A 16671-nucleotide genomic window follows, 5' to 3' on the forward strand; every position below is an offset into this window, starting at 1 on the left:
TATCTGTTGGCCATCTGTATATCTTCTCTAGAAAAGAAAATCTCTATTCATGAATTATGTCCATTTTTTGACTGGATTATTTGGTTTTTGGGTGTTGAGTTTGTAAGTTCTTTACATTTTGGATGTAATTTGTATTTTGGATACTAACTCTTTAATATATCTATCAGCCATGTAACTTGCAATAATCTGCTCCCATTCCTTAGGTTACCTTTTATTTTTGTTCATTGCTTCCTTCACTGTGCAGAAGCTTTTTCTTTTGATGAAGTACCAATCATTCATTTTTGCTTTTGCTTCCTTTGCTCCAAGAGTCATATCTAGTAAGAAGGTGCTATAGCTGATGTCGCAGAGGTTACTACCTCTGTCCTCCCCTATGATTGTAATGGTTTCCTGTCCCACATTTAGGTCTGTCATCAATTTTGATTTTATTTTTTGTGTATGGTGTAAGAAAGTGGTCCTCTTTCATTTTTCTGCATGTTGTTCCCTAGGTTTCCCAACACCATTTGTTGAAGAGACTGTCTTTTTTCCATTGGATATTCTTTCCTGCTTTGTTAAAGATTAATTGACCATAGAGTTGTGGGTTGATTTCTGTGTTTTTTTTTTTTATTCTGTTCCACTGATCTATGTGTATTTTTTGTGCCAGTGCCATACTGTTTCAATCATACGGCCTTGTGATATACAGATTGGTAGTCCAGATTTGTGATGCCTCTGGGTTTACTTTTCATTTTCAAGAGTCCTTTGGCTATTAGGGGGCTTTGGTGGTTCCATACAAACTTTTGGAGTGTTCGTTCTAACTCTGTGATAAATGCTGGTGGTATTTTGATAGGGATGCATTAAATGTGTAGATTTCTTTGGGTACTATAGACATATTAACAATATTTGTTCTTCCAATCTATAAGCATGGAATGTTTTTCCATTTCTTTGTGCCACCTTCAATTTCTTCCAACAGCATTTTATAGTTTTAAGAGTATAGGTCTTTTACCTCTTTGTTTGGGTTTATTCCTAGGAGGTATCAACACTTTTTGTAGCAATTCTAAATGGGATTAATTCCTTGCTTTCTCTTTCCGCTGCTTCATTATTGGTCTATAGAAATGCAACAGATACCTGTATGTTGACTTTGTAGCATGAGTCTTTACTGAATTCGTGTATCAGTTCTAGCAATTTTTTTTTTTTTTTTTTTGGTGGAGTCTGTCATGATTTCTATATAGAGTATCTTGTCTATATAGAACGTTTTACTTCCTCCTTCCCAATTTGGATACTTTTATTGCTTTTGTTTTTTGATTTCTGAGGCTAGGACTTGCAGTACTATGTCAATGAACAAGGGTGAGAGTAGACATCCCTGTCTTGTTCCTGACCATAGGAAAAGCTCTGTTTTTCCCCACTGAGGATGTCACTAGTTTTGTGTTTTTCATATATGGCCTTTATTATGTTGAGGTGTGTTCCTTCTAACCATACTTTGTTGACGGTTTTTATCATGAATGATGTCATACTTTGTCAAATACTTTTTCTGCAGCTATTAAGCAGATCGTATGGTTCTTATCCTTTCTTTTATTAATGTGGTGGATCACGTTAATTGATTTGTGAATATTGTACCACCCTTGCAGCCCAGGAATAAATCCTCATTGATTGATTGTGATGAATGATTCTTTTAATGTACTCTTGGATTCGGTTTGCCAGTATTTTGTTGAGATTTTTTTGCATCAATGCACATCAGGGACATTGGCCTATAGTTCTCTTTTTTAATGGAGTCTTTATCTGGTTTTGGGAACAGGGTAATGTTGCCCTCATAGAATGAATTTGGAAATTTCCTTCCATTTCTATTTTTAGGAAAAATTTGAGAAGAATTGGTATTAACCCTTCTTTAGATGTTTGGTAGAATTCTCCTGTGAGGGCATCTTGCCCTCGATTTTTGTTTGTTGGGAGGTTTTTGATTACCGATTCAATTTCTCTGGCTGGTTATTAGTCTGCTCACATTTTCTATTTCTTCTGTTTCAGTTTTTGTAGTTTATATGTTTTCAGGAATTTATCCATATCTTCCAAGTTGTTCAATTTGTTAGCATGTAGTTTTTCATAATATTTTTGTAGAATTATTTGTATTTTTGTGGTGTTGGCTATTATTTCTCCTCTCTCATTTGTAATTATTTAGGTCCTTTCTCTTTTCTTTGTGATAAGTTTGGCTTATGATTTATCCATTTTATTAATTTTTTCAAAGAACCAGCTTCTTGTTTCATTGATCTGTTCTATTGTTTTATAGGTTCTATATCATTTATTTCTGCTCTAATCTTTATTTCTTCCCTTCTTCTGCTGACTTTAGGCTTCATTTGTTGTTCTTTTTCTAGCTAATTTAGGTGTAAGGTTAAATTGTTTATTTGAGATTTTTCTTGCCTCTTATGGTAGGCCTGTATTGCTATATACTTCCCACTTATGACCACTTTTGCTGCATCCCAAAGTTTGTGGACTGTCATGTTTCATTTTCATTTGTTTCCATGTAATTTTCATTTCTTCTTTGATTTCCTTTTTGATGCATTCATTGTTTATTAGCATCCTGTTTTTTTTTTTTTTTAATTTTTATTTATTTGAGAGAGAGGTAGCGACAGAGATAGTGAGAGAGAGTATGAGCGGGGAGGAGAAGGAGAAACAGGCTCCCCAGTGAGCAGGGAGCCCAATGCAAGACTCAATCCCAGGACCCTGGGATCATGACCTCAGCCAAAGGCAGATGCTTAACCAACTGAGCCACCCAGGCGCCCTATTAGCATCCTGTTTAACCATGTATTTGTGATCTTAAGTTTTTTCTTGTGGTTCAATTTGAGTCTCATAGTGTTGTGGTCAGAAAATATGCATGGTATGATCTTAATCTTTCCCTACTTTTTGAAGACTGATTTGTGACCTAGTATGTGATCTATTCTGGAGAATGGTCCATGTGCACTTGAAAAGACTGTGCATTCTGCTGCTTTAGGATTGAATGTTCTGAATATATATGTTAAGTTCATCTGGCCCAGTGTGTCATTCAAAGCCATTGTTTCCTTGTTGATTTTTTGCTTACATGATTTGTGCATTGATGTAAAGGTGGTGTTAAAGTTCCCTACTATTATTGTATTTTTATCAATGAGTTTTATCAATGAGTTATTACTTGTTTTGTTGTGGTTTCTGCAGATTTTCACTATTTCTTTCTTTTATTTGTAATTTTTGGTTTTTCCTTTCTACTCAAAAGGCCCCTTTAATAGTTCTTGCAGGACTGGTTTACTGGTCATGAACTTCTTTAGTTTTTGTTTGTCTGAGCATCTCTTTATCTCTCTTTCTATTCTGAATGCTAGCCTTGCTATATAAAGTATTCTTGGCTAAAGTTTTTTTTTCCATTCAGCATTTTGAATATATTATGTCATTCCCTTCTTATTTGCCATGTTTCTGTTGAGAGATCTGCAGCTAAGCTTATGGGCTTTCCCTTATAAGTTAGGAGCTTCTCTTGTCTTTCTGCTTTTAGGATTTTTTCTGTATCACTATATTTTGTAAATTTAATTACAATATTTATTGGTGTTGGCTTGCTTTTGTTATTTTGATGGGAGTTCTGTGCGTCTCATGGATCTGGTTGTCTGTTTCTGTCCCTGGATTAGGGAAGTTTTCAGCTATTAATTCTTGAAATGAATTTTCTTTCCCCCTTTTTTCTCTTCTTTTGTGACTCTTATACTACAAATGTCATTATGTTTGGTGGAGTCACTGAGTTCCCTAAGTCTATTCTTGGGTTGCATAATTCTTCCTTCTCTCTTTTGTTCAGCTTTATTATATTCCCGTGTTTTATCTTCTGTATCATTTATTTGTTCCACTGGTTTTTCCAATTTTGTGTTCATTGCATCAATTCCGTTTTGAATCTCAGTGATTGCATTGTTTATTTCTGACTGATTGTTTTTTAACTCTTTTATCTCTGTGGTAAAGGTCTCCTTGAAGTCTTCCATTCTTTTCTCAAGCCCATTGAGTACCCTTATGATTGTTGCTTTAAATTCTGGATCAGGCATGTTACTTATATCTGCTTTGCTTAGATCTCTGTCTTTACCTTATCTTATTCTTTCATTTGGGATGAATTCCTCTGTGTTGGCATTTTGTCTAAGCCTCTGTCTTCTTCTGTGTGCTAGAAAAGCCTGTTATGTTCCTGAGATTAATGGCTTTATGAAGAAAAGGTCATATAGTTTCCAGGGCCTGGCACTTCAGGAAGTGTCACTGGTGTGTGCTTCATGTACTCTGCTGCTGTGTTTTGGCTATGCTTCTGGGCAGTCATCTGCAGAGGCTCTCCTTACCTGCAGTGGTCAGTGTTTGGTCCTTGGCCAGGTTGTGGCACATTTCAACTAGGTGTGCTCTGGTCTGCTTGTTAAATGAGACCTGATACTACTTCCACGAGAACTGAAACCATGCAGAACTTTCTGTTGGGAGAGGTGGTGTAGGCAGGTAATTCTGCTAGTCTTCTGAGGAAGGGTCCCACTATGCTTAGACTGAGGCCGATTTGACCATGAAGGGCAGAGGTGTCAGATTTGGTGTAAGCAGGTTAGACACTCAGTGTCAGTGCTGTGCTGTTTACCACAGGTGGCTCCGTGATTTCGCTGAAGGGCAGGGGAGGGAAATGGCACCAGTCAGTTCTTTTGTCTCTGGAGAGGAGTCTTTGTGCACACTGTCTCTAAGTGAAGCAATCTCCATAAAGCAAATAATTTCTCCCCCCGTGTATCCCAGGTGTTTTTCAGATCACTGTTTTCACACTGTCTGCCTTTTCTCTAGGAGCAGTGCCATGCCCTCCAGGCTTTATTCCAGCCAATCTTGCTGACTTATTAAACTCCAGGTTTAAAGGACATTTTTGGGTTAAGGATCCACACTGGACTTTTGGGAGCAGGTCTCCCCATCTGGGAATGATGTGCTTTACTGAAAAGGGTGGTTGTGCCAGAACCCAGAGGTGTGTGACTTGGTGTAAGCAGGTTAAGCAGCCAGTGTTGGGGCTGAGCTGCTTTAACAGGTGACTCTGTGTTTATGCTGAGGTGTGGGGTAGGGAAACGGTCCAGCTACCTCCTTTGTCTCCAGAGAGGGGTCTTGGTGAATGCTACCTCTCAGAGATATGCTCCAAGAGAAGTGAATGATCTCCCCACTGTGTGCCCCAGGCATTCCTCAGACTGCTGTTTCCACACTGTCTGCCCCTGGGTTATTTGCCTGCCTTCTCTCCAGGAGTAGGGCAGTGCCCTCAGGGCTCTATTCCAGCCTAACCTGCTGACCTTTAAAACTCCTTTTTTTTTTTTAATTATGTTCATGCTATTCCTTATGTTCATTCAGCCACTGTATAGTACATAATTAGTTTTTGATGTAGTGTTCAATGATTCATTAGTTAATACAACACCCAGTGCTCATCATAGCACGTGCCCTCCTCAAAATTCCATTCTTTAAGCCTCACTGATTTCAAGACCTCATGAAAATCAGCCCCTCTCGTTTTCACATCCAATGACTTTGGGGAAATGTTCTCCTTGTGCATTCCCTTGTGTGCTCCTCTCTCTCTCTCACCTATCTCTGTGACCAAGGCTCCCTCCCCTCTGTAACACTTGTGATCTGTTTCTCCTCAAAACCATGTCTCTGCACTTCCTACCTCCTTTAATGTGGCTTCTTCTCTCCCTTTAGTTGTAGAATTTGTTCTTTCAGTCTTCAGGTTAATTTCTGGGTTATTCAGAATGATTGGTAGTTATGTAGTTGTATTTGAGGGACAAGATGAACCTAAGGTCCTCCTACTATGCCTACAACACCACCATCTTAGCTCCAACTCTCCTTGTGTTTTTTAGTTTCCTCTCTGATTTCTTGATTGACTCATTCATTGTTTGGTAGCATGTTACTTAACTTCTATGATTTTGCATTCTTTCCAGGTTTTTTTCTTGTGGTTGATTTCCAGTTTCATTGTGTTATCAAAAAAGATTATGATATGATGTAATTTTTTTGAATTTGTTTGGAGTTATTTTGTGGCCAGCATGTTAGCTATTCTGGAGAATATTCCATGTGCACTTGAGAAGAATGTTATAATTTTATTTTTTTTATTTTTGGATGGAATGTTTTTAGTTTATCTGTTAGATCCATCTGGCCCCATTTTGATTCAATACTACTGTTTCCTTTTTGGTTTTCTGTATAGATTATCTATTCATTGATGTTAGTGTGGTGTTAAAGTCCCCTGTTATTATTGTATTACCCTCAATTACTTCCTTTATGTTTGTTATTAGCTGTTTTATGTATTTGGCTGCTCCCATGATGGGTATATAAATATGTACAATTGTCATATATTCTTGTTGGATTGTTGACTTTATAACTATATAGTGTCCATCTCTGTGTCTTGTTACAATCTGTATTTTAAGTCTATTTTGTCCAATATAAGTATTGCTACCCCAGGTTTTGTTTTTTTTCACTTCCATTTCCATTATAAATGCTTTTCCTTCCTTTCACTTTCAATGTGCATGTGTTTTTAGGTCTAAAATTATTCACTTGTAGGCAGCATATAGACAGGTTTTGTTTTTTTATCCATTCCATCTCACTATATCTTTTGATTAGAGTGTTTAGTCCATTTACATTTAAAGTAAAAATTGATAGGTATGTACTTACTGACATTTTGTTACTTCTTTTATGGTTGTTTTTGTAGTTCTTCATTATTTCTTTCTACTCTTATTCTCTTACCTTGTCTTTTTCATGACTTTCTCTTGTGATATGCTTGGATTTCTTTTTCTTAATTTTTTCCATAACTATTACAGGATTTTGATTTGTGGGTACCATTAGGTTTACATATAACATTCTATGCATATAGAGTCTATATGAGGTTATGGTCACTTACATTTGAATGCATTCTCAAATCAAAACATTTTCATACCCTTTCCATGTTTTGGGTATATGATGCCATACTTTACATCCTTTTATTTTGTGAATACCTTGACTGATTTTTATAGATATAACTGAGTTTAGTGATTTTGTGATTTAACCTCTGTACTGATAAGTGATTAATCAACTACTTTTATTGTTTTTTTGTAATTATCAAATTGTTTCCTTTCTTAATTATCTTACTCCTGATTATGTCCTTTCCTTACCACTCAAAGAAGTCCTTTAACATTTTTTATAAGGCTGATTTAAGTGGTGAGAAATTCCATTCACTTTTGTTTAGGAAACTTTATTCTTTATCTCTCCTATTCTGAAGGATAGAGTTGCTGGATAGAATAGTTGTTGGTTTTATCCTTTTAGCACATGTAGTATATCATGGTACTACCTTCTGGCTTGAAAAGTTCCTGTTGAAAAGTCAGCTGATCACCTTCTAGGGTTTATCTTATATGTAACTCTTTTCTTTTGTTTTTGCTGCTTTCAAATTCTCTCTTTATCACTATTTTTGACATTTTAATTATTTTGTGTCTTATTGTGGACCTAGTAGAGTTAATTTTGGGGGGGCTCTTTATGTTTCCTAGGTTTGCATGTCAGTTTCCTTCCTCCAGTTAGGAAATTTTCTGTTGTTATTTTTCAAATAAGTTTTCTGCTTTATATTCTCTCTATTATTTTTCTGATTTCTCTATATTGCAAATGTTATTATGCTTGATGTTTTTGCTGAGTTGCCTGAACTTATTTTCACTTTTTATTACTCTTTTGACTTTTTTTATTCCATTTGGTTACTTTCTATTACTCTATCTCCCAGTTCACTGCTTTGTTCTTCTGTTTCCTCTAGATTACTATTTATTCATTTGGTTATATTTTCAATTACAATTATTGAGTTTTACATCTCTGAGATTTTTTTATATTTACTGTCTTTCTTAAATATCTTACTGAGATCTTCCACTCTTTTCTCAAGTATAGTATCGTTATAAACATGACTTTGAATTGTATAAAAGGGATAATGTTTATTTCCATTTCATTTAGCTTTTCTGCTGTGAAATTTTTCCTGTTATGTAAATTGGCATATATTACTCTGTCTCTTCATTTTGTCCAACCATCTGTGTCTGTCTTTATGTATTAAGAAAGTCAGCTAAGGAGAAGAAAAGATGGCAGAGGAGTAGGGGACCCTATTTAACTGGTCCCCAGAATTGAGTTGGATATCTACCAGACCACTCTGAGCACCCACAAAATCAGCCTGAGATGTAAGAAAATAGATCAGGATCTCTACAAACAGAATATCATGGGTGGATGGTTTCAAGGTATGAAATAGGGAGCCGTGACTCTGTGGGCAGATATCGGAGGAAAAACGGCAGTGGGAGAGAGCCTAGCAGTGGGGACCCTACACCGGTGAGTGACAGCCTCACGCACTGGGGACAGGCCACAGAATCGCAGACCGGTAGTGGTGGGGAAAGGACTTTAGGGCAGGTCCTGGGATGGAAATCCAGAGCGGAGGGGTTGCATGTGTGACCTGGGAGTGGCTGGCGGTTTTAGAAGCACAAAGGGCAGAGATGTGCCCCGAACTGGAGGCAGGACTGGGAGCACTGCAGAGGGGCACACAACCCAGGATGCTGCAGTTTATAACAGCACAGACAGAAACGGAGATAGTGTGGCCTGGAGAGCTCACTGAAGAACAGACTGTGATCTCTCTGCTCTGAGGCAGAAGGTTAGAAATGGTATCTTCTGCTCTGACTCTCAGAAGAAACGTGGAAAGCCACCAGGGAAAGCTGCCAGAGAACAAAAGCCCCAAAAAACTGATTCCCACTAAGCCTATACCCTGCCACAGGGGGGCAGGGCAATTTGCCAAAACAGGGGTGCCTGAGTAACAGCACAGCAGACCTCTCCCCCAGAAGACAGGCTGAGAAAACAAGAGGCCAGCAACCCTAAGGTCCCTAGAAAACAGGTGCATCATGCTTGGGTTCTGGTCAATAATTTAAAATCTATACATTCCCTCAACCACCCATCAACAGAATGACTAGGAGGAGGAGCCCCCAAAATAGAAAAGACTTAGAGATTATGACTTATGCTGCAGATTTACAAATAGATGCAGATAAAACCAAGAAGTCGGAGATGGAATTCAGGCTAGTAATTGTGAAGACAATGGTTAGAATGGAGAAATCAATTACTGGAAACATAGAGTCTCTAAGGGCAGAAATGAAAGCCGAATTGGCAGAACTTAAAAATGCTATCAATGAGATCTAATCTAATCTAGATAAACTAACAGCTAGGGTAAGTGAGGCAGAAGAACGAATAAACAACCTGGAAGGCAATTTAATAAATTAAAATGGAAAAGAGGAGGCGAGCGAAAAACAACTGAGAATCCATAAAAATAGAATCAGAGAAATAAGTGACACCATGAAGTATGCCAATGTCAGAATAATTGGAATCCTGGAGGGACTGAAGAGAAAGAGAGGACTAGAAGATGTTTTTGAGCAAATCGTAGCTGAGAAATTCCCTAATCTGGGGAAATGAAACAAACATTCATGTCCTAGAGGCAGAGAAGACCCCTCCCAAGATCAAGGAAAACAGGCCAACACCTCGGCATGTAATAGGAAAACTTGCAAATCTTAGAACCAAGGAAACCATCTTAAGGGCAGTCAGGGGGAAGAGATTGCTTACGTACAGAGGGAGGAACATCAGAAAAATGTCAGACCTATCCACAGAGACCTGGCAAGCCAGAAAGGCCTGGCAAGACATATTCAGGGTACTAAATGAGAAGAACATGCAGCCAAGAATATTTATCTGGCAAGGCTGTCATTTAGAATGGATGGAGAGATGCAGAGCTTCGAAGACCGGCAGAAACTGAAAGAATATGTGACCACTAAGTCGGCCCTGCAAGAAATATAAAGGGGGGTTCTATAAAAGGAGAAAGACACCGAGAGTGATACAGAAATTTACAGGGACAATCTATAAAAACAACATCTTCACAGGCAACATGATGACAGTTAATTCATACCTTTCAATAATCACTCTCAGTGAATGGCCTAAATGCTCCCATAAAATGGCACAGGATTGCAGATTGGATAAAAAGGACCCATCCATATGCTGTCTACAAGAGACTCCATGTTGAACCTAAAGATACATCCAGACGGAAAGTGAAGGGATAGAGATCCATCTTTCATACCAGTGGACCTCAAAAGAAAGCTGGGGTAGCAATTCTTATATCAGATAAATTAGATTTTAAACTAAAGTCTGTAGTTAGAGACACAGAAGGGCACTATATCATTCTTAAAGGGTCTATCCAACAAGAAGATCTAACAATTGTAAATATCTATGCCCACAACATGGGAGCAGCCATCTACATAAGCCAACTGTTAACCAAAATTAAGAGTCATATTGATAACAATACGTTAATTGTAGGAGACCTCAATACTCCACTCTCAGCAATGGGCAGATCATCTAAGCAGAAAATCAACAAGGAAACAAGAGCTTTAAATGACACTCTGGGCCAAATGGACCTCACAGATATATACAGAATATTCCACCCTAAAACAAAAGAATACTCATTCTTCTCGAGTGCACATGGAACTTTCTCCAGAATGGACCACATACTGGGTCACAAATCATGTTTCAATGGAGACCAAAAGTTGGGATTAATCCCTGCATATTCTCAGACCACAATGCTCTAAAACTGGAACTCAATCACAAGAAAAAAATTGGCAGAAATTCAAAAACTTGGAAGCTAAAGCGCACTCTGCTCAAGAATGTGTGAGTCAACCAAGAAATCAAAGAAGAACTTAAACAATTCATGGAAATCAATGAGAATGAAAACACATGGGTCCAAAACCTATGAGATACTGCAAAAGCAGTCCTAAGGGGGAAATACATAGCCATCCAAGCCTTACTCAAAAAAATAGAAAAATCCCCAATTCACCAACTAACTCTACACCTTGAACTAAAGAAAAAGCACCAAACGATGCCTAAGCCACGCATTAGAAGACAAATAATTAAGATTAGAGCAGAGCTTAATGAATTAGAAACCAGAAACACAGTAGATCAGATCAACAAAACTAGAAGTTGGTTCTCGGAAAGAATTAATAAGATCAATAAATCACTGGCTAGACTTATCCAAAAGAAAAGAGAAAGGACCCAAATTAATAAAATTATGAATGAAAGGGGAGAGATCACGGCTAACACCAAGGAAATAGAAACAATTGTTAGAAATTATTATCAACAACTATATGTCAAAAACTGAGCAATCTGAATGAAATGGAGGCCTTCCTGGAAACCGATAGTCTGCCAAGACTGAAACAGGCAGAAATTGACAACCTGAATAGGCCAATAACCAGTAACAAGAATGAAGCAGTGATCAAAAACCTCCCAAAAAACAAGAGTCCAGGGCCTGATGGATTCCCTGGGTAATTCTACCAAAAATTCAAAGAAGAATTAATACCTACACTACTGAAGCTGTTTCAAAAAATAGATACAGAAAGAAAACTTCCAAACTCATTCTATGAGGCCAGCATTACCTTAATACTCAAACCAGGCAAAGACCCCATCAAAAAGGAGAATTTCAGACCAATATCTCTGATGAATTTTGTTTCCAAAATCCTCAACAAAAGCCTAGCTAATAGGATCCAACAATACATTAAAAGGATCATCCACCACGACCAAGTGGGATATATCCCCGGGATGCAAGGGTGGTTCAACATTCACAAATCAATCAATGTGATAGATCACATTAATAAGAGGACAGTGAAGAACCATATGTTCCTCTCAATTGATGCAGAAAAAGCATTTGAAAAAATACAGCAATGTTTCCTGATTAAAACTCTTCAGAGTATAGGAATAGAGGGAACATTCCTCAAGTTCATAAAATCCATCTATGAAAAACTCACAGTGAATATCATCCTCAATGGGGAAAAGCTGAGAGCCTTTCCCTTAAGATCAGGAAAACATCAAGGATGCCCACTTTTGCCACTATTTTTCAACATAGTACTAGAAGTCCTAGCAACAGCAGACAACAAAAAGAAATAAAAGGTATTCAAATTGGCAAAGAAGTCAAACTCTCTCTTTTCGCAGACGACATGATACTATATAGGGAAAACCCAAAAGACTCCACCCCCAAATTACTGGAACTCATACAGCAATTCAGTAATGTGGCAGGATACAAAATCAATGCACAGAAATCAGTTTCTTTCTTATACACTAACAATGCAACCGTAGAAAGAGAAATTAGAGAAACGATTCCATTTACAATAGCACCAAAAACCATAAGATGCCTCGGAATAAACCTAACCAAAGAGGTAAAGGATCTATACTCTAGGAACTACAGAACACTCATGAAAGAAATGGAAGAAGACACAAAAAGATGGAAAAATATTCCATGCTCATGGATCAGTAGAATAAACATTGTTAAAATGTCTATGCTACCCAGAGCAATCTATACCTTCAATGCCATCCCGATCAAAATTCCAATGACATTTCTAAAGTGCTGGAATAAACAATCCTAAAATTTGCATGGAATCAGAAAAGACCCCGAATCGCCAAGGAAATGTTGAAAAAGAAAAACAAAGCTGGGGGCATCACGTTGCCTGATTTCAAGCTATATTACAAAGCTGTGATCACCAAGACAGCATGGTACTGGCACAAAAACAAACATATAGATCAATGGAACAGAGTAAAGAACCCATATATGGACCCTCAGCTCTATGGTCAAATAATCTTCGACAAAGCAGGAATAAACATGCAATGGAAAAAAGACAGTCTCTTCAATAAATGGTGCTGGGAAAATTGGACAGCCACATGCAGAAGAATGAAACTGGACCATTCTCTAACACCATACACAAAGATAAACTCAAAATGGATGAAAGACCTCAATGTGAGACAGGAATCCATCAAAATCCTAGAGGAGAATATAGGCAGTAACCTCTTTGACATCGGCCACAGCAACTTCTTTCAAGATACATCTCCAAAAGCTAGTGAAACAAAAGCAAAAATGAACTTTTGGGACTTCACCAAGATAAAAAGCTTCTGCACAGCAAGGGAAACAGTCTACAAAACAAAGAGGCAACCCACAGAATGGGAAAAGATATTTGCAAATGACACTACAGATAAAGGGCAGATATCCAAGATCTATAAAGAACTTCTCAAACTCAACACCCAAAAAACCAATAATCTAGTCAAAAAATGGGCAGAAGACATGAAAAGACACTTCTCTGAAGAAGACATACAAATGGTTAACAGACACATGAAAAAATGTTCATCATCATTAGCCATCATGGAAATTCAAATCAAAACCACATTGAGATACCATTTTACACCAGTTAGAATGGCAAAAATGGACAGGGAAAGAAACAAATGTTGGAGAGGTTGTGGAGAAAGGGGAACCCTCTTGCACTGTTGGTGGGAATGCAAGATGGTACAGCCACTTTGGAAAACAGTGTGGAGGTGTCTCAAAAATTTAATAATAGAGCTACCCTATGACCCAGCACTTGCACTCTTGGGTATTTACCCCAAAGACACAAATGTAGTGAAAAGAAGGGCCATATGCACCCCAATGTTCATAGCAGCAATGTTTGCAATAGCCAAACTGTGGAAAGAACCGAGATGCCCTTCAACAGATGAATGGATAAAGAAGATGTGGTCCATAGATACAATGGAATATTACTCAGCCATCAGAAAGGATGAATACCCAACTTTTACATCAACATGGATGGGACTGGAGGAGATTATGCTAAGTGAAATAAGTCAAGCAGAGAAAGTCAATTATCATATGGTTTCACTTATTTGTGGAACATTAGGAATAGCATGGAGGACATTAGGAGAAGGAAGGGAAAAAGGAAGGGGGACAATCGGAGGGAGAGATGAACCATGAGAGACTATGGACCCTGAGAAACAAACAGGGTTTTAGAGGGGAGGGGTGAGGGAGAATGGGTTAGCCCGGTGATGGATATTAGGGAGGGCACATACTGTATGGAGCACTGGGTGTTACATTAAAACAGTGGATCGTGGATCACCACATCAAAAACTAATGATGTATTGTATGGAGACTAACATAACATAAGAAACTAAAGAAAAAAAAAAAGAAAGTCAGCTATGTCTTCTTATCGAAATAGTATTGGTTATATGAAGAGGTCCAGTAGGTGCCATGTAATGCAATACTCCATAGATCCCAAAACCTGGTGCTTCAGTGGTGTATTCTATCTGTGTTGCATGCACACTAGTTTTTGCTGTTTAGCTGCATTTGCTGTCCATCAAGTTGGCTGCAGTGGCTGTCCTTGACTGTTATGGGCAAGACTTGGTCCCTGTGTGGTCAAATGGCAAGTTTGAGCCACTATGTGCTTATCGTTGTGTTCACATCAGATATCATACCCCAGTCATTTTTTTTTAACTTAAATTCAATTAGCCAACATACACTACAACATTAGTTTCAGATGCACAGTTAAATGATTCATCAGTTGCGTATAACACCCAGTGTTCATTACATCACATGCCATCCTTAATGCCCATCACCCAGTTACCCTATCTCCCCACCCACTTCCCCTACAGAAAACCTCATCTGTTTCCCAGAACCAAGTCTCTAATGGTTTATCTCTCTCTCTGATTTCTTCCCATTTGCTTTTCCCTTGTTTCCCGTATGATCGTCTGCATTATTTCTTATTTTCACATATGAGTGAAATTATATGATAATTGTCCTTCTCTGATTGACTTAATTCACTTAGCAAAATAACTTCCAGTTCTATCCATGTCAATGTAAATGGTAGGTATTCATTTTTTCTGATGGCTGAGTAATATTCCATTTTATATACAAACCACATCTTTATCCATTCATCTGTTGAAAGACATCTTGGCTCCTTCCACCCTTTGCCTATTGCAGACATTGCTTCTATGAACATTGGGGTGCAGGTGCCCCTTTACTTCACTACATCTGTATCACTGGGATAAATACCTTGTAGTACAATTACTGGGTCATAGGGTAGCTCTATTTTTAACTTCTTGAGGAACGTCCATACTCTTTTCCACAGTGGCTGTATCAGCTTGTATTCCCACCATAAGTATAAGAAGGTTCCCCTTTCTCCACATCCTCACCAACATTTGTTTTTTCCTGTCTTGTAGCCATTCTAATTGGTGTGAGGTGGTATCTCATTGTAGTTTTGATTTGCATTTCTGGATGGCAAGAGCTGTGGAGGATTTTTTCATAATCTGTTGGCCATTTGTAGGTCTTCTTTGGTGTTCTGTCTTCTGCCCATTTCTTGACTGGATTATTTGTTCTTTGGGTGTTGAGTTTGAGAAGTTCTTTATAGATCTTGGATACCAGCCCTTTATCTGTAGTGTCATCTGCAAATATCTTCTCCCATTCTGAGGGTTGCATCTTAGTTTTGTTGGTTGTTTCCTTTACTACACAGAAGTTTTTTGTCTTGATTAGTCCTAATACTTCATTTTTGCTATTGTTTCTCTTGCTTTTAGAGACGTGCCTTAAAAGAAGTTGCTATGGCCGAGGTGGAAGAGGTTGCTGCCTGTGTACTGCTCTAGGATCTTCATGGATTCCTGTCTCACATTTAGGTCTTTCATCCACTTTGAGTTTATTTTTGTGTATGGTGTAAGAAAAGGATCCAGTTTCATTCTTCTGCATGTGGCTGTCCAAATTTCCCAGCACCATTTATTAAAAAGACTGTCTTTTTTTCCAATGTATATTCTTTCCTGCATTGTCAAAGATTAGTTGACCATAAAGTTGAGGGTCCATTTCTGGGTTATCTATTCTGTCCATTGATCTATGTGTCTGTTTTTGTGCCAGTACAATGCTGTCTTGATGATCACAGCTTTGTAATATAGCTGGAAGTCAGATATTTTGATGCCACTGGCTTTGGTTTTATTTTCCAACATTTCTTTGGCTATTTTGGCTTTTCTGATTCCATACAAATTTTAGGATTGTTTGTTCCAGCACTGTGAAAAATGTCAGTGGTATTTTGAAAGGGATTGCCTTGAATGTGTAGTTTGCTATGGGTGGCATAGACATTTTAACAATATTTATTCTTCAAATCCATGAGCATGAAATGTTTTTCCATTTCTTTATGTCTTCCTCAATATCTTTCATAAGTGTTCTGTAGTTTTTAGAGTACAGATTCGTTACCTCTTTGGTTAGGTTTGTTCCTAGGTATCTTAGGATTTTTGGTGCATTTGTAAAAAGGATCAATTCCTTAATTTCTCTTTCTTCAGTCAAATTTTAGTGTATAGAAATGCAACTAATTTCTGTGCTTTTATTTTATATCCTACCGTGTTGCTGATTTGCTGTATGTGTTCTAGTAATTTTGGGGTGGAGTCCACATGGGTTTTCCACATAAATTATCAGGTTATTTGCAAAAAGTGTGAGTTTGACTATTTTTTGCCAATTTGAATGCTTTTATTTCTTTTTCTTTTCTGATTGCTGAAGCTAGGATTTCTAGTACTATGTTGAAGAACAGTGGTGAGAGCGGGCATCCCTGTCATGTTCCTGACCTTAGAGAAAAGCTCTCAGTTTTTCCCTATGGAAAATGGTATATGCTGTGGACTTTTTGTAGATGGGTATTATGACATTGAGGTATGTTCCTTGCATTCCTATACTGTAAAAAGTTTTAACCAATAATGGAAGCAATATTTTGCAAGTGCTTTTTCAGCATCAATTGGGAGGATCATATGGTTCTTGTCTTTTCTTCCATTAATGTGATCTATCACATTGATTGATCTGCAAATTTTGAAGCACACTTTCATCCCAGGAATAAATCCCACTTGGTCCTGGTGGATAATCCTGTTAATGCACTGTTGGATCCTATTGGCTAGTATCTT

The sequence above is a fragment of the Halichoerus grypus genome, chromosome X, assembly GCF_964656455.1.
Source record: "Halichoerus grypus chromosome X, mHalGry1.hap1.1, whole genome shotgun sequence".
Taxonomy (NCBI): Eukaryota; Metazoa; Chordata; class Mammalia; order Carnivora; family Phocidae; genus Halichoerus; species Halichoerus grypus.